Raw genomic sequence first — 21,740 nt, forward strand, 5'->3', positions numbered from 1 at the left:
TAGCTACGCACGTGGTTTGAAATGCGGTATTTATGAATGTTTAACATTCATTTTTTGCAATTAATGTTCATATTTTCGATATTGTTCATACTTGGGAAAAAAACTCATAAAGCGAGAACTTTATGAGTTTTTTCCCAAGGTAATTTCAAATAAAAAATGTAGAACAATTTTTATTAGTGAGAATATTAAATTTTTATTAGTATCACAAATTAAAGTAGATAACTATCTACATTGCCTGTGTTTATCTGCGATATTGCATAATCGCAGATAAACAACTATCAAAGAGATCAATAATTGGAGCTTTAACAAAATCTATAATATAAATATAAAGTTTTAATTGAATGAATATTTTGCCTTACTTCGAACTTCAGCTAACATTTTTTGGATCCCTATACAATAATTGTAAAATTGTAAGCAATTAAATTCTTTGAAATTATACTGAACCATTAACAAATTTTTCACGGAGTCGACAGCCAATCTATTTCTTTCATCAGTCCATTGAGCGTTCATCATGCTCAAGACTTCAACATTAGCATTGTGGCTTGGTATTGCAAAAACGAAAGAACGCATTTTTAAAAACTCTGAACTCGCAGTTTTATTCACGTTTTTGAAGTAATCTAACCATTTATCCGATGATTTTTTCATAGAATATTCGACATTATCCAAAAATTTATTTAAGTTAGAAAATTGGTCGAATAGTAAAGCATGTTTTTCAATTTTTCAACAGTTTTTCAATTTCATCCCAATTTGGCTTGTCCTGTAATTTCATCCATTTAAAATTTTTAAATACTTCTAGAGAAGATGTCCAGTTTTTGAGATATTCCAAAGATCTGACATATACGTTGACAAACTTGTCCTTTATATTGCCGGATCTTGGTTCATTACAATTAATTCTTAAAATTTCTTTTACTTTGAGCGGAAGAAATTATTCAGACTTTCGAGCAAGTAAAATATCTTCCACGCTTTCTAAAATGTCCATGATTTCTATTAAATATTTTTTTTCATTTTCAATCTTCTCAATATTGCAATGAAAAACGTTCATGAGCGAACCATAAATAACTTTCGTTGAGCGGATTTTCAAAAAATATTTTTATTAATACTAGTGGATGTTCCTGCGACAGAAAGTAGCTTTGAAGTACCGGGTACATTTGCAACCTGTATGCAAGGAAAAGACGACAGCCACCTGGTCTGGGCATGAGAAAGCAGTTTTCGATATTCTACCTCAACAAAATTGCCGAAGTCTTTTAGATCGCGATGAATATTATATCCTCAGTTCGGTTTGTATAAATGGAAAAGTAGTAATAAAAGTTTCATGATCAAAGATTCAATATCGATTGGTAGACCATCAAAAGCACGTTGTACACACTTGTGCAAGATACGAGTTGGGCATCCGACTGCAATCAATTTTTTTTTAAACGGCATTTTGTAGACGGAAGAAAACATGTAATATATGTGGTTGAAGAGAAGCGTTAGATAATCTGATTTTTTTTATTTTATAATTTCAAAGTTTCAAAAAGAGTACATTCGGCTTCGATAAGTGAAAAGGAAGAATACGCTGTTTTACCACCCGAAAAAGAGTACGGATGGTAACTCTACCTAAAAGTATATGCTCACTTGCCCTAATCACATTTCTATTGTGTGTATGTAACCTTTCTTATATTTTTAGAGCGATAAAAATGGACTTTAAAAACAATGAAAAAAATAAATATAACATCAAAATAATCAATTTACAGTGTTTTCTTTATACAAATATCTTGATATCAAATAAAGAAATAAACACAGGTTTAAAATAAAAATACAAATTATTAAAGTTTAAGTTATACTAATCATTTAGTGGAAGAAAGTAACCAACTGCTTGCACGAAGTGTGTAAATCGATATCCCCGTTTTGTTTATTTGCTGTTAATTCATTAATTTCTTATTAATGGCCTCGTATTTACGGTTTTTAAGAGGTGGAAGATTTCCAACATTTACTAATCCTAGTACTGTATTCTCTTAAAGTTAGCTTGTTTTTTTAAATGGGTAATCATCTTCCATATGTTAACATGATGGTGCCGCACAGATTTATTTAAGTCATAATGCCATCCTTCCACATTATTTATTGTCCGATGACCAAAATTAGCATGATGATTTCACAATGATGGCGGAAATTGAGCAGTGGGTCCAATCCAATTTGTTTCGAAGTATTTTATAAGCTCTTCACACTTTTCCATGTGAAAGTTGTTCTGGGCCCAGACGTTTTCGAATGATTCTCTCCCGAGCTTCCTCTAAAGCAGCGTTTCTCAAACTGTGTTCCGTGAGATGTGAACAAGTGTTCCGCGAAAAATCGCCATTAATAACTTAAAAAAAATAATAATAAATAAATTTTGCATATTTGTAGCGTACACCACTTTTGTATCATATATAACATATATATTTTTTTCGGTTATTAATATACTGGCAGCATAGATCTCGGAACCAGTGGCGGATTACCCATTAAGGCAATGAGGCACGTGCCTATGGGCCCCAGGCTTTGGGGGACCCACAAGACATTTTCCTATAGTGTTCTAAAATAGAATAATGTTTTCAGTAAACATAAAAATCTTGATTAATTTAAGCAAAAAATTCAAAAGTACAAAATTTCATTTATTTGCCACCTAACTTTTATTTATTTTTTATTATTTTTTGGGGGGCCCCAAATATAATTTGCCTAGGGGCTCCAACTATTCTTAATCCGCCACTGCATGTTCACAAAGGCGGCGATGGATACCTTCAAACGTTTTCCTGTGTGGACATCTTCGTTCTGGGAACGAGCCTCCAGAGCATTGCCGTCCGCCAAACCATACATAAAGTGCATATCCGCTTGCTCCTGATTTGAATACATGGTCGGAATGGAAAACCACCAGATTCTGTCAGTACCTTGTGATGAAGGAAATCACCTGCGGGAGATAAGACATTCCGGTTAATAACTCGGGAACCAAGCATTTCCGGAACTATGCTGATATAAAATATTTTTATTGTCTACATATATTTTATTCCTGAAGTTATGTGGTGTATTTTTGAGACACCATATATATATATATATATGGTGACAAAAGTTGCGTCCATTTTGTTCCCACCTGTGTCAAAACCTGATGGTTCTATTGCCACTGACAATAGAACCATCAGTGTGCTACTGCAACAGGATCTAGAAAATTTGGGCAGATGGGCTGAAAAGTGGCAACTGAAGTTTAACATTGAGAAATGCAAAGTACTGTACTGCATATGGGTAGAAGTAACCCCAGAGAAACGTACCAACTCTGTGGTACTACACTTAAGGTGGTAGAAAATGAAAAAGACCTGGGAGTAATTGTGCAGTCAGATATGAAGTTTTCTGAGCAATGCAGACAGGTTGCCAGGGCAGGTCATGGGGTTTTGTCAATGATATACAGGAATTTTGCTAGCAGGGAAAAGGAGGTGATTGTCCTTCTGTATAAGGCAATGGTCAGGCCACGCATTGAGTACTGCGTACAGGTACAGGCTTCATTTTAGGAAGGATGTAGATTTACTTGAGTGTGTACAGAGAAGGGCAACAAGATTGGTGAGGGGAACGAAGGGGTGATCTTACCAAGAAAGGCTTAAGTTCCACAAATTGCAGCAGCTGGAGACTTAGGCACCTGCGAGGCGATCTGATTGTGGTGTATAAGGCTTTGAATGGGTTGAGCACGCTGAATTCTGATGGGATTCTTCCACTTGTTCAGATTACAAACTTAAGGGGGGGAGACAAATTCAAATTGAGGAAAGACAGACGTAGAATAAGTGTGCGGAAATTTGCCTTTAGCCAGCGGGTGGTTAATTATTGGAACAAACTTCCATCTGTCGTTGTGGAAGTTGATATGTTAAATAAATTTAAGGAGGAACTGGACAAACATTTAGAGGAAATTGTTTTGTAATTTTTTTTTTTTTGGCTGATGCTGCATAAGCTCATGCACTTGCTTTCTTGCATCACATGCCACTAGTACTACTACTACTACTGCAGCCAAAGATAAAGCTGACCTGCAGGCATCCTATTTTTCTTCCAACTCATGAATTGATGACCTTGGAAAACCACTTTCCACCATTTCTAGTACACTCCATTCAATTCCTCCTGTGGTCTTCCATCAAAAGGATGTCACAAGGATTTTGATCTATCTTGATGCTAAGAAAGCTCCAGGTCCTGGTGGTATTTCTTCGCTTGTTCTCAAAACCTGTGTTTTTTCACTTTCATATTCAAAAGGGGTTTTTCCTTCTGCTTCAAAATTTGTTCATAACCAGCCAGTTCCTAAAAGGGATGTCAAATCTCTCTTATCCAATTATTGGCCCATTTCACTTGCTTCTACTCCTAAATTAATGGAGAAATCAATTAACCGCCAAATCGTAAACTACTGTATCTAGAAACCTTCCATCTGATCAATGAACACCAGTATGAATTCCGCCAGTGTCGATCCAATGGTGATATTTTTGCTTGTGTACCCATCTATGGACAAATTCAATGCAAAAGTTTGGTGAAACTCAAGCAGCTGCTTTTGACATTTCAAAGACTTTTAATTGCATTTGGCATAAAGATCTTCTAAATAAGCTTCCATTTTTTGGTTTGCTTGCCAACTGTGTTTTTTTTTTTTTTTTTTTTTGTAATTGGGTATCCAGTTTTCTCTCTGACTGCTCACTGCTGGTGATGGTATATATCTCTTTCTCTGTCTTCTAACTTCTCAACTAATGCTGGTGTCCCGCAAGATTCAATTCTTTCTCCCACTCTTTCCGCCTTGTATATAAAACGCCAGATAAATAAATTCTTTATTGCTAATAAATTCTTTATTGCTAATAAGTACAGGACATGTACTAGAGACAATAATACTCAACACGGCGACATGGCCAGGAGTTTTACATTATAAATGGAATTAATTGGCAAAAAAAAAAAACCGTTACATGGAAATTATGAGTTCATCTAGGATAATATTCCTGGAAGTCACCCAAGGATGGAACGTTATGGGCAGCCTATGTTGATGTTGAGCTTGTATTGTTGCACTATGGATGCGGATGTTCTAATCGGTATAGTAGTCTTATATTGTAAGTGTTGGCCTAATAGTTGGTTTCTCTGAAGCGTTTGGAAGAATTTGGCCACCGAAATATAAAAAACACGCCTTTGAAGTGGGTGAATATTGTCAGGGCATATTTGTAAGGAGAGTTTTGAGCTGTGGTTGTGATGTGAGTGCATATGTGCCTAGGCCCTGGAGGGACGTATGGGATGAAGTTGTTAATATGATGATGTGGTTATAATGTGCAAGAAAGTATCTTCAGTTCTTAAATCTTTTCTGAAAATGAACTGATGTCGTCAGACGACACCTCTTTTTACATGGTATGCAGTGAATGTGCTTTTCAGGAGGCTTTCAGATATCTTGCCCAGTATTGGGGAAAGTGTGATCGGCCGGTGAGTGGTCAGGTAGCTTGAAGTTTTCTCGCGGTTCTTAATTAAGTGTTTTACTATTGAGATTTTCCATGCTGTGGGAAAGACATACATTATATAGATTAACTAGGACTTTACGTTTTCGGTTCCAAAATTTATGTGACCTTTGTCTCAATCAGATCGAGGTATTTACCTGGTTTGGATTCCTTAATGGCCTATTTGAGTCTACCTGAAGTTAATTCTGGTTCAGTGACGCAAATTGTTCGTTCTGCCTGTTCATGACCTTCTGCTGAACTGTTATCTTTACGGATGACATGGTCTAAGATGGCATTGATAGTGGCAATCAAAGTGACAGTATCAATTAACCCTTACTTAGAGATAGTGTAGAATACTTTTGGCTGTTGCAAGTTATTTTATACACCAGAACCCAACGATCAGTGTTGACAGTTGTTTCTACCAATCTATGACAGCATTTTTTTTTTTTTTTCTGAAGGATCAGGGTGGTGTATTTGTTTCTCAGAGTCTGTATTTTTTTCTGACAAAAAAAAAAAAAAAAAAAAAAAAAATCATATTAGGATAAATTAATCGAGAACAAACTCATTTACCCACGTGTAATATGTCTGTAAATTGTGGGTGTTCTTTGATCGGTTTGCTAGTTTTTCTGGATGAAAAACCTGAGTTTCCAACAGAAAAAACAAGGAGAACAGATCTGAGTCTTTTCCACCCAGTATAGAGAGGACGGTGATTATAATCACTTTTACCAGCGACGACTCGTTATCTGGCCAAAAACAAATAAATAAAAACCGAGTTTGCAGAACTGCAAACCTTGCTATGTTTGCCCCACTAACTTACTTACAGAGCAGGAAAAAGTCCATAAAAGTTCCTCGCATCAATAATGGAATTTGACGCCGTCCGTTTTCGTGTGTTGTGGGGAGGACGGCGAGTATAACCCCTGGTTGTTTGGCTTTTGCAGGGTTTTAGACGCATCAACAACTTAGGCCATATTTCGCCGTATATAGTATGTCTATAAATTGAGTCTGTTCTGTGGTCGATTTGCTGGACATAAAACCCGGGTTTCTTCCCATAAAAGGGCCATAGAAATTTGAAAAAGGCTATTAAAAATTTCCCATGTCATTGACGGAATTCGAACTCGGTCTTTTCCACCATGAGGGCGTGCATCCGCACAGGTAGCCAAAATAGATTAAAATCTATCATAATAGATCTCCCGCTCCCATACACATTTATTACTTTCAGTAGAAGCTCTCTTCAGTTTCACCCGAAATTTCAAGTTCAAACACAGTACTGTATTACATTAAATTTCCCTTTTTTTTAAAAGCTTTTCCACTTCAGTTTAATTTTTTGTCGCAAAATTTAATTAATATTGGGACAAAATGCACAGATCTCATTACTATTGTAACGACAGAAACAAGATACAATATGCATCGACAGTTCAGTTGCGACAACAGCGCTACTGTAGTCATTCCTAGAACCTTTTGGCCGACACTTCGTCTTCAAGCTTTTCTAGAATGCGTTTGGTGAAAGTGCGTGGGGCCCTGAGTAAGAAGCAAGAGTGAGTTTCTTCATGAAATTTTGTAAAATTCATAAAAATGAAAACTTTGTCAAAATACCTTTAAATATTAATTAGTTCTTATTCCGGCTTAGTTGCGTAATACTAGAGTAAAATTATTATCAAAATTTAAGCCGGATTTTTTTTTTTTAATTGCAAAAAAAACCAAAAAAAAAAACCACACATACCAAAATAAGTATAGTTGTGATTGTTTGATGCAATACTTATGTTCTGCACCTATTTATGTATTACTTCGTTCAATTTCATCAACTCTCTCTCTCTCTCTCAGGGTCCTCAATTTTTTTTGGTTGGTGAAGCATAAGCCTCAGACTTCTTTGCACCATATGGCTAATAATAACTTCTGTATCTGGATTCGGAGAACTTATTATTATTAGCTATATAGTTCGGCCTTTGTAAGCCAGAATTGGACAACAAAAGTTGACAGGCGCGATTTCCTTTTTTTGATTAAAAAAAAAAACACGTACTGTAATGATATAGCTAAAGTGACCAGACGTCCCGGATTATGCGAGACAGTCCGGAATTTCAGTCGTTTGCCCCGCATTGCAGACTGGATTGGACATGTAGCCTACATACATAATGGCAAACATAATGCAAATTATTTGCATTATGTTTGCCGGGAACCAGAGCTACAACGGAAAGAGTTTTTTTCGGTAGTAAAAATCACAGCTGATCGAGAAACGCTGAAAGCAGTACTACAATTTAAGTGCAATTTTGTTAATTCTTGTGAAGAATTAGCAAATAAGGAAGAATTAAGAAAAATTCAATCATCAGAAAAAATATTTAATTTCTCTTGTTTTTGTTATATTGAAGTATGTATTTTTATTATTTCTCAGAAAAACCTAACCTTGTTTTCACTAAACAAAAATAAAAATCGATTAAAAACATGACCCCTCTAATAAGTGTTTTTTTTTTTTCTTCTAATTACAATTATTTTTCTCAGTTCACATCCTTCACGCAAGGATGGTTCGTTACGTAGCGTAACATGAGGGGTGCCTTATACCAAATTCCAGTTTTTCTGTGAAAAAACAACAACAAAAAAACATACTGCATATATATATTTTAAAGAAGTTTAATATTTTATTTTATATGTTTAGTTCAAAGAAGTCAGTATATTTATGTGTGAATATTTTTATATATAAAAAAATTTTAAAAATGTGTATATTGTTTCTAGAGGGGTTGAAACCCCCTCTTCCCCAGATGTCCCGCATTGCAATGCTAAGGATCTGATCACGTTAAATATAGCCGAATGGTCAAAGGGAGAGAAACGCATGTACGTCTGCCTTTGCGTAAACCGTGGTTCAAGAACAGATGTGTGTAAGATTGCGCCAATGCTTATTGTCAATGTCTAATTGTAAACTCTGGCCAAACTAAGTAGACTGAAAGACAAAATGCAACTTTCATTGTCGATCTAAAGAAATCAACGGTTCAAAACAAATTAAATATGCAAAATAACCTGTCTTGCTTTTTATTCTGAGTTATCAGACTTATTGGCAATGACTTATAGATCCCTCCCCCAGTATAAAGTGAATAAATACGACAAGATCAGAAAATGGTTTTGAAAGTACAGTACATACGAACAGGATTGCTGACAATTCGTAAATTTACAATATTTTGAAAAAAAAAAAAAATATATAGGATAAAATGAGACATCCATAAAGTCCGTAAGCATTAAAAAAAAAAAAAAAAAGAAAGAAACTAAGAATTTTTAGGGCTTAAGGAACATACACGTATTCATCATATAGATGAGCACTTCTACTCAGAAAGGATATCATATTAGGCACAGAGTAGTGATTAACCGAGAATAATGTCATCCACTGACGTGTATTAAGTCCATAAATTTCTAAAGAATTAGATCCTTGTTTTAATGGATATGTAAAAAAAAGGAGATTTAATAATTAATTATGGACATTTCGATATGTTGAAGCACGCATGATTGCTCCCTCCCATTTGCCCCCTGCTACTTCTAGGCTCCCTGAAAGGAAGCTCCCTAGGAAGATACAGGCTTTTGCTGCACTGGGAGAAAAAAAAAAAAAAAACCAAGTTGATAAGAAAATACAAATTATGCGCTCTCTCCCCACAGAGGTAACTATCCAGTTGACATTTGAATTTATTCAAACTGTCAGCCTCAACTACTTGCGAGGCAACTTGTTCCAGCAATCAACAACTAGCTGGCTAAAAGAAAACTTTCTGCAAGATAGTCTAAACCTGAATCCCTGTAGTTTGAATTTATGAGACTTCCTTCTGGAATTCTTTACCTCAAAGGTGACTTCAATCAGGTCACCTCTGAGGTAAAGATAATCGGAGTCTTTCCTCATAGTCGATCTCACCATTCCAGTGGCTCGTCTTTAAAGCCTTTCAAGAAGCTCAGTCTTTTATCAGATGAGGTTTCCATACTTGAACACAGTATTTCAAATGTGGTCTTACAAAAATTGCCTTATTCACCGCTTGAAGATGTGTGTGAGGGGAGAGAGAGAGAGAGAGAAGGCGAAGAGTCAGAGGGGACATTTGTTTTTTATGATTAAAAAGCACAGTCGGGGGGGGGGGGGTACCATTCGAGAAATCGGCGGGGAACACAGAATTTGTAGTTTCGTTACCTAGTGAAATACTTAAATATTAATGTTTCAATAAATTTGGCGACAGCGTTGCATATAGTGATGGAATGAATGCTAATGATATCAGCTCTCTTCCATATTATAGTTTCTTTCATGCACCGACCAAGAGAAAATAACTTTAAATAAAATGAGAGGGTACACAAAGCATTAAACGTACTGGCACAAACATTCAAGATCTAACATTTAATTAACTGTATATTTATAACTGTAACTGTAACATTTAATTAACTTACAAACATAGAACACAGAAGTAGTAGCTTTCGGCTACTGTGTGCAGGGTCGGTGACAATGTTTGGGAGAGTCTGTTCAAGAATTACTTTCGGGCTCTGTTCAGGAATTACTTGCGGGGTCCTGTTTGTTATTTCCTTACCTCCAGAAGTTAAAAACAATACAGATATTATTGAATGTTGGTATAACATAAAAATTGCATTTTTAAATAATGCTCTGTTCGATATCAAACGAAACGTACACATTGAGAATGAAGTACAGTGTACGCTCTACTTCTAGCAATTTTCAAGTCGACTCGCGCAAGCGCTCTTGAAGTGGCAGTAATGTAGGTAAGACGAAGTTAGGCGCATTAATAGAAATGCAGAAAAGACGCGGATGATATTATTATTTAGACCAGCGGTTCCCAACCGGTGGTTCGCGAAAGTGTTCCAAGGGGTTCACACTAAAAATTCTGCAATGGCGTCTGCTTAGATTTACTTAGGTATACAGTAAGACACCCGTATCCGTGGGGGGATACGTTCCAAGACCTGCCGTGAATGGCTGAAACCGCGAATATAAGCGATTTTCTTGTACATACATCGTATAATAAACTTTAATTGACAACTTACAAGTTAGTGCAAATGCGTCATATTAATACGCAGCAAACTCTGAATTAGCACAAATATGTAAAGGCGGCATCATTTAAGTTATATCTCATATTGTGAATACCTTCACAACGAGTTACCATGGTATTGCACTACCTCGAATAAGTAACGCTTCACCAAAGGAGAAGACTACTGTTACTTATTCTCAGCGGATACCACCACCCAAAGAAGGGCCAAATATGGGTGATGGTATCCTCTGGGAATAAGTAACAGTAGTCTTCTCCTTTGGTGAAGCGTTACTTATTCGAAGTAGTGCAATATCATGGCAACTCGTTGTTGAAGGTATTCACAATATGAGATATAACTTAAATGATGCCGCCTTTACATATTTGTGCTAATTCAGAGTTTAGCTGCATTTGCATTTGATATGATGCATTTGCACTAACTTGTACGTTGTCTAAATCTCTTGCACTCTGAGGCTAAAGCCCTTTAACACTTTTCAGTAAAGTTTAATTGATAAATGAAACACACAGTAATACATTACCAACATTAAATACCATAATAATCAAGTACAGCCGACTCTCGATTTACTGGGATTGTATTAACCGGGACACTTCAAGACTCCAAATTATAAAAAAACAAAAAACCAGAAATCATAACATTCGAGTACTCTAATAACTAGAATAGGTATAAACAGATATTTTGTAAGTCGTAAATAAGCGACAAAAACCGGCGTTATAAGTCGTCATTGGGAGATTAATGTGCCTATTATCTTGCAACTCCCGCTGTCTTCACGCCTACTGCTCAAAACAAAAAAAAAAAAAAAAAAGAGACAAAATGTTTAGTTTGATTTAGTGCGTCGCGTCGATTGTTGTGTTCCGTCGCACCGCAAAAGGAAAAATTTTATTTCTTTATTTATGTCAGGGATGTCGGAATTTCTTTCTTCTATTTTTTTGTTTAGAAATCCCGAAAATGATGGGCAAACGCAAGAGTCGTGCCTTAAAATTAAACAAAAACTTGAAATTATTCAACAAAAGTTTGAAAACGGTGCATCCGTTAAATCTCTAAAGAACCAGGGCCGCCTTAGCCTAGTGGTCAGGCGCGGGTGCCAAAGTACACGTGCCTTGAGTGACCGTTCAAGCCCGTGACTACTGAATACGGTGCTGTTTCTTGTATTCAGTTTATCATGCGAACTCCTCTGACCGTTTGGTCGTCCCGGAGTATAAACAGAAAATTTATTTATTTGTTGCTGTTTTTTAAACCTGACGTAGCCGAGTGGTTAGGAGCGAAAGTGTTTAGCACGCGTTCCTTGAGACCGGGGTTCAAGCCCGTGGCTACTAAATACGATAAATATTTGTATTGACGATTTATTGTAAACTCTGATTTGGTTGTCCGGCACGGAGTATAAACAGAAAAAAAAATAATAATAATAATGTTGGTGACCAAACCATACGCGACATTGTAAAAAATAAAGGGAAGCATCGTATTGGACACGCAATGTTAAGTGTTTTCCACGGGTAACTGAATCAGCAGATACGGGAGCACAACTGTATTGTAAACTACAAAATAACTAATAATAAATAAAAAGTAAAGAATTAAAGTAAATTGCCAGAGAAAGAAACCACACCTCACACAGTTCCTTTTAATTAATTTACTATCTTACAGTATATCATGTTAAATTAATATCTAAAATTATTTCTTGACTAAATATCTAAGAGTATGAAAAAGGTTGTTTATGTATGGGTAATGCAAGGTATAATCAAACGATGCATACTACCTAAGTAATCAACTGAGCATGTCGGTTTGAACCGATTTCACGGGAACGGGTCCCCAGGAGGATGCGGGTCCCAACAATATGAATCGATTTTGCGGGGTCAGAGGCAGGTCCCGATTTGGCTGGAAATAAAGTGTTGTTTTTCTCTCGCTAGATGGAAATTCAGAATTTAGTGACGTAATAAAGTGTAAAGTGTATTCGTGTCTAGCGGCACCGGTGGTTTCCCCCAACTCCGCGTTGCTTTCATTGTAGGTATAACAGTTCACTGTAAAGGCCAGAGATTTAAGTGTATGGATTTTGTAAGTTGTTCTTCTGGCCATTTAGCCGCTAGACCCCTGCTGGGACCCAACGTTGTCCACACTTAGTCTCGTGGAGGGAGACTAGGTACCCAGTAGTTGATATTTTACTGTGGCAGGCCCTGCCATCTAGTTTCCCGAGATTTCTCTGGCTAGGGCCTTAAAAAAATAATAATAATTTTTAAATAAAAAAATAAAATAATCGCTGAAAAAGGTTTAAGCCGAAAGAGTTTTTTGTGCGCGGTTTGAATTTGGACATATTTTAATTTTTGACATTGTGTGGGACATGCGCTGGTGTATAGACAGAGTAGGGGAGGGAGGTAAAGACTGGGGGGAAAAGCCAGAAGTATGGGGACAATAGAATAGGTGTCCCCAAAAGCAGTGGGACAGGCCCATGCCCCACCAGAGGTAGAGAAGCGGGGAGTGGCAGGGGGAACAGGAAACCGTTTCCCCCCTGCCTGGGGATTGGGAATTAAAGGTGAATAGGACTAAGGAGTCCTATTCAGACCGCCATATGGCGTAATGCAAGTAGTTCCTGCATTTATGTCCAGTCCGGGCTTTTTGTCACTTGGTTTGTTTGCATGTATTCATCTTCGTCGGTTAGTTCCTATGGCTGTATCTGACCAGGTTCCTTGTCACTTTGCTATTTTCTTGATCTTTGTAGGGTCCTGTTGGGTCCTTTGGTCCGTTTGTGGCCTCACTTTGGTCGGAGTTGTCTTCTTCCACGCTCATTTTAGATTTCCTCTTACTCTTTGCAGTCTTGTGGGGGTGGTCGATTTTCTTCGAGTATGTAATTTACTTTCATTCATTGTGGATGGCAATTTCCGTTCTTCTTCGGTCGAAGACTTCTCGTGCAAATTGGCTAAAAGCCGCGTAGTCGTCTTCTGTGTCCAAGAGATGGTGTTCTTTGTTTTTTGGTATGTACTGTATTTTAGTTATTAGCACGCCTCTGTGTTCCTCATAGCACTCACAGTCGTGCATTATATGATGCCATGTTTTAGGCTCACCACAGTTGCAAGTTAGCTCCTCCGTTATACCCAGCATGTTCAATTTTGCCTTGAATGACCATGGCCCGTTAGTAAGTACATTGCATTTAACCACGGGGGGGGGGGCTTTTGGATACGTCTTGGCAACCAGTGGTATGAATCTCTTCGTCACTTCGCCTTTGTTTGATGCTGTCCTGCCACAGCTGTAGCAGGTGAGCCACGATTCTATGCTTTTCTGCTTTGCGGTTGTTGTTGTTTGGTTCTAGGGTGAGTCCATAGATTGTAGTGGGTGTTCCCTTAGACAGGTGGTACATGAGCCCGCAGCGAGTCACCTCCAGGTCCAGTGGGAGGACTCCTGTCAAGACCTGGAGGGCGTGCGTGCTCACTGTTCTGTATGCACGAGAGATGATGAGCATAATGCCACGCTGGATTGTGTCCAGGTGTCTTTTATTTACTACTGTTCCTGCTTTTTTGTACCATATCGGGGATCCGTAGGTAATGGCTGGGATGAAAATTGCTTTGTAGTACAGGGTTTTTCTGTTTAATCCCCAGTCCCTGCGTGAGACTCTTACTATTAATGCTGCGTAATTCCTTAGTTTTTCTTTCAGGTGGATGATGTGAGGGGTGAAGGATAAATTACTGTCGATTGTAATTCCTAAGTATCGTATTTGTTTTGCAAGTTTGATGGTTGCTCCTGATATCTTTATTTGCGGTGGTCTGTGGATGTCAAGCACTCCTTTCAGTAGAACAGAGTTCGTCTTCGTGGGTGAGATCTTCAACATGTGTAGCTTTGCCCAATCCTGTAACACCTGTATTGCCTGGTTTTCATGAGTCTCCAGGCCCGATCTGGAGTCCGCCTCCACCATCAGGACCAAATCTTCAGAAAAGGCCTGGTAGTTCACTTCGCCCAAGTCCTGAGCCAGGAAGTCGTCAAAGACAATGTTCCACATGAGCGGCCCCAGGACCGAGCCCTGGGGGCACCCCCTGCGGGCCCGTCGAGCCACTTTTCGAAAAGGTACTACCACCTCAATTCTTCGGTCAGTTAGGTAATCCTTTATACACTTGTAGAGGTTTGTTGGGAGCGCTGCCTCCCGGAGCCGGCCGAGGACGCTCGGCCACCACAGGGTGTCGAACGCCCCTGCGAAGTCCACTGCAATGACAAGGAAGTACTTCCTGTCGCTTTGGGTTGCTTTGAATATAAGGTTTTGGACTGCTTCTATGGTTGATAATCCCGGTTTGAATCCATATTGTTTTGGTGATTCTAGGTTTGCAACTTTGTAGTGGTTCATAGTGACGTAATAAAAATTATTATTATTTTAGGGTTGCCCGTAATTAAATACATTAACCCGTATTTGTGTCTGTAAATTGCGTATGTTCTATGGTTGATTTGCCTGTTTTGCTGGACGAAAAAACCCCAGTTACTGGGGAGAAAAACCTTGCTATCTACGCCTGAGACCAACTAACTCAGCCACGGAGTGAAAAACCCATTAAAGTTCCTCGCGTCATCGACGGAATTCGAACCCAGGCCTTTTCCATCCGGTGTGGGGAGGATGGTGACGATACCATTGTGCTACACGCGCAGACATTGTGACGTATTAGTGAATTTTTGGCAATGCATTGTGGGTGTTAATTGGGAGGGTTTATTTTGGAGTGTTTATGGTGTGTCGGGGGGTCGCCCGCCGCCACCCCACGTTTGCGTTGCTGACGCGGCTCCTTGTGTGCTGGATGAAAAACTTTTTTTTTAACCTGAAAGATAAAAACATCTTGTTGTTTCCAACTGTTGTTGAGATCTGAAAATAAATTCCTTGCTGTTTCCATCTGTTGCTGAGACCTGAAAATGAAATCTGTATTCAAGTTTTTCCTTCCAAAGTTCCACCTGTTCTTGAAAAGTTTAAAAATTAAACCTCCCCTTAAACCCCCTTTTATGTGTTTCCTTTGTGGAGTTTATCAAGTTTATCTGCAATGTTGATGTGTAAAATCTATTCCAAAATAAAATTAAGCAGTTGTTAAAAGGTTATTACCTGTTCTTGAAAAGCTAAAAATTAAACCTGTGTGTGAGTGCTTGAAGTCTTGTCAACTTTATCTGCAATGATTGTTATTTTCTCAAAAACTGTAATTTGTGAATATCAAGAACTAGACAATTCGATTTTATTCTGGTTATATTGCTCTTCTTTGGAATTAAAATGGATATTTTCCCCTTTAAAAAAGCTATACAGAATATAGCTTTTTCATTATTATTTTTACATATAACTCTATCCACAGTGATTAAATTATCTGTATTCTTAAAGTTATTTTCTTGACTAAAGTTCCACCTGTTCTTAAAAAGCTGAAAAATTAAACATGTGTTGTCTAGTTTATCTGCAATGATTGTTTTTTTTTTTTCTCAAACCTCTGTATATACTTAACCGAAGCTTTATGGTTCTAGTTACGCTCGTTATTTTTAATTAATTTAGATAGTTTTTTTTTAGGCTACTACTATATATACTTAAAACCGTTGTTTCGTTCGAATCTTGCAGCTATTGTTTTCGTACAGAGTGAGTGGTAGGGAATTCAAATTTTTAATTGTGGTAAATAGGTAAATGACGTTGCCAACAAACAAATTCTATGTGAGAAGCCTTCAAGTTAGTTTTAACTTCTGTTCCGGGATAAATAATGGAATCACTGGTTAAAGATGCATTGCAGGATCATCTAGACAAGACTGCAGCAATAATTTAGACACAGCATGGGTTTGTTAAGGTAAAGTCTTGTCTGACAAATTTTATTGGATACTATGATGTGGTTACAAAGGAACTGGACGCAAAAATAATTTTAATATCATATACTTCGATTTCAGGAAATCTTTTGATAATGTTGTGCGTGGAAGACTATTGTACAAACTGGAGCAGTGGGGTTATTTCATTTTTATTTTTTTTTAGGAGTATTAGCAACTAAGGCCATATTGCTCCGGGGATATGCGGTGATCATTCCCTGACCTTTCCGCAACCTCTGTATTTGGTGGTCACGGGCTCGAACCCCGGTCTAATCAAGAAGCGTGTGCTACGCACTACTGCTCCTGCCCACCTGGCTACGGAGGCGCCGAGCAGTGGGGTAAGTTGCTACAATGGATAAAAGGGTGGTTGAGTGGGAGAAGACAGAGTGATAATCAATGGACGCTGCTCTTCATGGACTAATTTTATTAGTGGAGTCCCCCAGGGTTCGGTGTTGGGCCCACTGTTGTTTTTTATATTTATCAATAATACTGATGAAGGTATATCAGGCTTAATGTCGAAGTTTGCAGAAGATACAAAGGTTGGCGAGGTTAATGACAGTATGCTACAGGATCCAGAAAATTTGGGCAGATGGGCTGGTAAGTGGCAACTGAAGTTTAACATTGACATATGAAAAGTACTGCATATGGGTGGAAAAAGATCTGGGAGTAATTGTGCAGTCAGATGTGGTTTTCGGAGCAATGCAGACGGACTGCCAGAGCAGGTCATGGGGTATTGTCAATGGTATACAGGAATTTTGCTAGTAGAGAAAAGGTGGTGATTATTCCTTTGTATAATGCAATGGTCAGGCCATGCCCTGAGTACTGCGTATAGGCCCAGAGGCCTCATTTTAGGAAGGATGTTGAATTGCTTGTACAGAGAAGGGCAACAAGATTGGTGAGGGGAATGAAGGGATCCTTTTATCAAGAAAGACTCAAGTTTTGCAAATTGCAGCGGCTGGAGACTGGGCACCTGCGAGGTGATTAGATTGAGGTGTATAGGACCTTGAATGGGTTGAGCACGCTGATTTCCGATGGGATTGTACCTCTTGCTCAGATTATGAACCTGAGGGGGGCATAAATTCAAATTGAGGAAAGACAGTTGTAGAATAGAGGTACAGAAATTTGCCTTTAGCCAGCGGGTAGTGAATTACTGGAAAAAAACTTCCATCTGTCGTTGTGGAAGTTGATAACTTAAATAAATTCAAGGAAGAATGAACAAACTTTTAGAGGGAATGGATGTGTGAAATTGGTGGTTTTTTTTTGGCTGATGCTACATAAGCTCAAACACGTGCTTTCTTGCATCACATGCCTCCTACTACAATTGTATAATACAGTCGAAGCTCGATACAGCGACGGCCCAAGGAATGAAAATACGGTTGTTATACGGTCGATTGTTCATAAAATAGCATTAGGTTAATGAGAACTTAGCTGGGACCAACCACACAGAACGCTATAACGTGTGAGGCGTTAAAAGAGGATAGCTATAGAACTTCGACTGTATTTATTACTCCTCCCGTAGTACTTTTTTTTTTCTGTTTTTTTTTTAAAGTCCTCTCTTCAGAAGACTTAAAAAAATTTAAGACTTTAATGCACGCGAAGTGTGCACGGACTACCCTAAAGCTAACAATTCTGCTTGAAACTACATGCAATTTGTATGGATAAAAGAAATAATTTCCGGATTTCAACAAAATTTGGTGTGGCTCAACAAATATTTTTACCCAGCCCAAATGCAAAATTTCATGAAAATCCGTCCACTGAGTCTCTGTTACGTGCGGACGGATATGGTGAAGATTTTTTTTTTTTTTTTTTTTTGATTTGGTAGTTGTTGGCGCATCAGCTTCTGTGGCCATATTGCACCTCCCAAGGTTTTTGCAGTACTTTGATCCAAGCCCGTGGCGGGAATCGAACCCGCGACCTTTGGGTTGCCGGGCAGGTACTTTACCCACTCGGCTAGCCCGGTCGGCTTATGGTGAAGACAATAGCCGGCATGTATACAGGGTGTCTCAAAAATATTGGTACAAACGTTTAGGGGAGGACGGAATGCGAATGGCATAGGAACCCATAACCGGAAACGTCACGGGAAAGTAGTAGCAGAGGCACAAGAAGCAGAAATGACACAAGACAGTAATTAGTGGTAAACATTTATTTGACATAATACAGTATTAACAATGGAGTACGAGATGAATGCATTTCATGACGTTACAACAGATGCTCGAAGGTTCCACCACGAGACGCGATGCATGCGTGACACCGACGCAGCATGGATTGGCGGACACGGTCGAACACACCTGGAGTTTCTTTGACAGTAGCAGCAGCGCAGACGAGTCTCGCCACGAGATCCATTTCCGTCTCCACAGGCGATTCATACACGATAGATTTGAGGGCCCCCCCCCACAGAAAGAAATGAAGGCTCGATAAATCATATGAGCGTGGGGGCCAGGCAATCCATCGACGCCCAAAACGCCTGTTCAAATGGTCACGAACACACCTTCCATAATGGGCAGGCGCCCCGTCATGTCGAAACCAAATGTTGCGTATCACATTTGCTGGAACATCGTCAAGTAATCCTGGTAGAACTTGTTAAAGAAAGATCCGATATTTAGCGAAGTTCATGCGGGATGGTAACAAGTATGGGCCGACTAAGCAGTCACCGACCATACCTGCCCACACATTTATTGCGAAGCGATGTTGTGCCGCATGGGGGCGCACACCGTGTGGGCCCTCTGCTAATCCATACACTAGGTGCATGTCTGCCAGCCCACAGTTCGTATATCGATGCATGCTCTTCGTGCGATGACTACTGTTTGAATGAGTAAACCAGAAATTTTCCCTCTCGCGAACTGATGAACAGCGCCGTGTACCGACTTACGGTGACGTTTCCGGTTATGGGTTCCTATGCGATTCACATTCCTTTAGATGTTACCTACTTCCCCTAAACGTTTGTACCAATATTTTTGAGACATCCTGTATATGCAAACGCTCCTAAAAAAATTGATAATGGTAATCTCTTAAGAAATAATAAAATATTTCGGTGTCCCTATAAAAAAAAAATTTCTACAGCAATACCTAAATGAAAGCCCTCCGGTATTCAAAAAAAATCCTCCCCTTTAATTACGCCAGGGCTGTCCAAAGATTCTGAGTAGTCCTGGATTACAAGATTCTGGGTACCCTGGGCTAAGAGCACGTTGCGCCCTCCATAATCGGTGGAATACATTTCTAAAAAAGTTTTAAAAGTAAATATCGATTTTATTTTTCATAAATAAAAACCATAAAATTTATAAAAGCAACAAAATAAAAAATATAAACAAATACCCACAAAGACGACGGCACCTTAAGAGATTGGTGCTCCTGGGTCCGATTAGCCCAATAATTAAAGCATTGGTTATACCACTGCCTAGTTTTCCCTACTGCTAAAAATCTCGAAACAAATACTTTTTGCTACATTACTGATTGTTTATTGTTTAAGATATGTGAAAAGTTTCTATACCTTGTATTTTCTTTTTAAGGCATTGCCATCTGTGAAACAAATGAGAGTAAATAACATTTATTTCCATTTGTTTTATAGTTGGTGAATGCAAGCCCAAAAGTCTGTGCTGCTTCCGAGCTGCTCTTTGTCTTCTGTTATCAGACAATAGCATCAACTTAGCGAAAATCAATGCTCTGTCGTTCTCTGCTGCTGTTGGTTGATATTCGCCTACGCTGGTTGTGTCCAAGTGTTTGTCTTCAATCCATCCAGAACAGGAAACGTACACATACTAATACAGAGAAGTTTATTTTACTGAAAATAGCACTGCTTTGCTCAGATTCATCTGCTGGCTGCTAGTATAAAACTGCTTTTCCAAGATTCTGGGACACAAGACTGTCGTTCCTTCGCAGGCATCAACTACGAAAATTCGATTACAGAGCTGTAAGTAACATTTTCATTTAATTTGGAATGTTGTGTTGCATGCTTAACTTAAACATTTGATTGAGAAATCAAGTTCGAATACTTAAGCCATTTGCACGATGTTACACGATAGTTTCAAAAACTGCACGACCACCAACAGCTTTAAAGCAATTATGTTCATAGGAATTTTTAACCCTTGAAAAAGACAGTGTAAACTACACTAAAGGGATATTCTTTGATTTCCATCAAATATCCACTAGAAATAGGCCCATCACTGCGAATGAAGTCGAAAGAACCGACATTTGATGATTGTGTTTAATTTTCTCATTATGTAGATGGCTCATTTCAGTTCGAGTTGTCTTCATTCAAACGTGTAGGGAACTATCATACTGCCAGGTCCACCACCGTGTGAAGGGGTGGAGTTTATAATATCAAAATTATATTGGTATTTGTGATTCATAATAAAACAAAACTTTACCTTAAGTACTCTAATTAAATTCGCACTCCGTGAAGAGAATCAAGGAAAACGAACTTCGTTCAAGAGGCACATTTATAAGTTCGTACCCCTATGCAGAGGAAATAAAATTACATCAATCAGAGTATTGGTTGATGTAATCTTATTCATAATCGTATGTCTCCGGCGCTAGTCTCCGATTTTTTCGAATGCGTCTCCGAAAATGTGACATAATTCATCAGGTTCTTGAAACTAGTTTTTTCAGTGTTAATATTCTGTACATGACATAACGAGCTCTCTTCAAATAGTCAACGATGACATTAGCATTAGTAGAGGCATTTGATGCAAGAAAGCAAGCTTATGCAGCATCAGCCAAAAAAAAAAAAAAAAAAAAAAAACCACTTCCACTTCACCCCTCTGTTCGTTCAAAATACCTGTCCAGCTGAGCCTTAAACTTATTTAGGCTATCAACCTCCACCACAAGGGATGGAAGTCTGTTCCACCAACCAACCACCCGCTGGCTAAAGGCAAATTTCCGCACGTCTATCCTACATCTGTCTTTCCTCAATTTGAATTTATGCCCTCTCAGGTGATTTTTCTGAGCTAGAGGAAGAATCCCATCAGCATTGAGCATGCTTAAACCATTCAAGGCTTTATACACCTCTATCAGATCACCTCGCTGGTGCCTAGTCTCTAGACACTGTAATTTGCAAAACTTAAGCCTTTCTTCGTAAGAGCACCCCTTTGTTCCATTCACTAATCTTGTTGCCCTTCTCTGTACTCGTTCCAGCAGCTCTACATCCTTCTTGAAATGAGGCCTCCAGACCTGTATACAGTACTCTAGGTGTGGCCTGACCATCGCCTTATACAATGGAATAATCACCTCCTTATCCCTGCTGGAAAAAATTCCTGTATATCATTGACAATACTCCATGAGCTACTCTTGCAGCCCGTCTGCACTGCTCAGAGAACTTCATATCTGCCTGCACAACCACCCCCAAGTCCCTTTCATTCTCTACCACTGTCAGTGTTGTACCACAGAGTTGATACGTTGCTCTGGGGTTGCTGTTTCCCATGTGTAGTACTTTACATTTGTCAATGTTAAACTTCATTTGCCACCTCTCAGCCCATCTGCTCAACCTTTCCAGATCCTGTTGCAGCAGCATAGTGTCAGTAGTGTCCT

General features: G+C 38.6%; 1 protein-coding gene across 1 annotated transcript in view; it reads left to right on the forward strand.

Moving 5' to 3' along the window:
- Positions 1-6,931: 6,931 nt before the first annotated feature.
- Positions 6,932-21,740, forward strand: part of LOC150085596 (uncharacterized) — an 88,393-nt gene continuing 73,584 nt past the window's right edge. The window contains exons 1-2 of the mRNA XM_090373380.1: positions 6,932-6,970; positions 19,783-20,124. The gene's annotated coding sequence lies outside the window, so the exon portion shown is untranslated. The remainder of the gene's footprint in view (positions 6,971-19,782; positions 20,125-21,740) is intronic.

This window comes from Mastigoproctus giganteus, chromosome 5, assembly GCF_048544385.1.
Source record: "Mastigoproctus giganteus isolate SK-2022 chromosome 5, ASM4854438v1, whole genome shotgun sequence".
Lineage (NCBI taxonomy): Eukaryota > Metazoa > Arthropoda > Arachnida > Uropygi > Thelyphonidae > Mastigoproctus > Mastigoproctus giganteus.